The 2,025-nt window shown below is 35.8% G+C and overlaps 1 pseudogene; it reads left to right on the top strand.

Moving 5' to 3' along the window:
* LOC125866427 (cysteine-rich receptor-like protein kinase 2) overlaps positions 1-1,675 on the top strand; it is a 15,411-nt pseudogene extending 13,736 nt beyond the window's left edge.
* Positions 1,676-2,025: the final 350 nt, after the last annotated feature.

Here is a 2,025-nt window from a genome sequence, read left to right as displayed (position 1 = left end):
CTTAAAATGAGAGGAAATCCCTCAATTTATAGAAAACAAAGGGTAGTGTGAAAAGGTTCTTATTGTGCCTTACCGGAAAGGTTTCAAACCTTTGGAAAAGTCACAATCTTTCGGAAAGGTCACCACCTTTCATAAAAGTCACAACATTTCATAAAAGTCACAACTTTTCATAAAAGTCGCAACTTTTCATAAAAGTCACAACTCTTCATAAAAGTCGCAACTTTTCATCAAAGTCACAACTCTTCATAAAAGTCGCAACTCTTCATTTTCCATTCACACCTTTTAAAAACCCAACACTCATGTCATCATTGCACCAACTAAAAAGAAAAGTACAAATAAGGTAACCGACTTTCATTAAGACTAAGTGGTGTGTTTTCACATAAGCACTCCCGAATGATTTTGTCACATATATTGATTCTCACCTTCAAATTTGACAGACCCTATCAAAGGTAAAACTCTGAATTGGAAGAAAAGATTTGAGATAATCATAGGTACCGCGGAAGGTTTGGTATACCTCCACGAAAACACAAAGACACGAATAATTCACAGAGACATAAAAGCAAGCAACATCCTGTTGGACTCGAAACTCCGTGCAAAGATTGCTGATTTTGGGTTGGCCAGGTCATTCCAAGAAGACAAGAGTCACATAAACATTGCCATTGCTGGCACATTGTTAGTATTTCTTCGTCTCATATTCTAATTTTTCGCGTAAAAAGTACACAAAAATGCAAAAATTAATATGGTCCAATAATGGTTGATTTACCCTTTTTATGCAGAGGATATATGGCTCCAGAATACTTAGCACGCGGTCAGCTAATAGAAAAAGCAGACGTTTACAGCTTTGGAGTTCTTCTACTAGAGATTGTTACTGGAAGACAAAATAACAAGAGAAATGACTCTGAATATACAGTCAGCTTAGTTTCCGATGTAATTTCTGATCAATCAATTCTCTCTTGAACCAAAATTTCAATCTTGAAACATTTTTGTTCATTGATCATCTTTATTGGATGAATTAACAGGTGTGGGAGCACTATAAACGCGGGATAGTGGAGGAACTCTTCGATCCGAATCTCATGTTGCATAACTACCATACAATCAATGTAAGAAATGAGGTTGCGAGAGTGTTACATGTGGGACTTTTGTGCACTCAAGAAAGTCCAACATTACGACCATCCATGTCTAAGGCATTACAGATGTTTGTCAAGAAAGGCGAAGAGTTGCCTCCTCCTACTAATCCGCCATTCATGGATGAAACAACCATGGAACTTCACGACCCTTGGGAGAAGTACTTGCTTAAACAAGGCGATTCCGCTTCGATTGCCAACATATCTCACAGTTCTTTTTACCCCAGATGATGATATCTCTGTGCTCCTAAACTGAAAGTGATGTAAAAATTATAGTTATCTCAAGCATATCCTTTCGCCTCGTGTTCTTGAAGGAGACTTCAACTTCATCGTGATCGATCGAGCAGTTAGTTACAACAACAACTATGTTTCTGTCTCAAACAAGTTGAGGTCGGCTATATGAATTCTCAGTATTTCATTTAAGCGGTTAGTTCTAATATTAAAACTTCAGAATACATTTTTCAATTTTTTCATGTATTATTTGTCAATTTGGAAAATATTTTATCTAGGAAAACAAGTTCTTTAAAAAGGAGGAAAAGTGACTTTCCTAATGAAAGTTGAAAACGAGTTTCGCAAGTGACATCCCAACTATGTTGCCTTCCACATGTTTTTTTTTTTTTTGGTTGCTTTTATTTGTTTCCATTTCTCTGTTGCCTAAGTGGAAGGGCAGAGGTAAGTAGGGTTGAAGGTGTTCATTTGAACCTTCTTCGGCAGAAAATTATACTATTTATACATATTTTTTTTTATGTATATACTGATGGTGAAAACTCTTTGATTTGTTCGTGTATTTACGTTTTCATATTTTGAATCCTTGAGTGAAAATGCTAGCTCTACCACGGCCTAATAAATAAGATATCTTGATCCTTAATCACTTTATCAAAACATATATCCAACATATTAA

The sequence above is a fragment of the Solanum stenotomum genome, chromosome 1 (assembly GCF_019186545.1).
Source record: "Solanum stenotomum isolate F172 chromosome 1, ASM1918654v1, whole genome shotgun sequence".
Classification (NCBI taxonomy): Eukaryota; Viridiplantae; Streptophyta; class Magnoliopsida; order Solanales; family Solanaceae; genus Solanum; species Solanum stenotomum.
The sequence above is the reverse complement of the archived record's forward strand: the minus strand, read 5'-3'. Positions and strand labels throughout refer to the sequence as shown.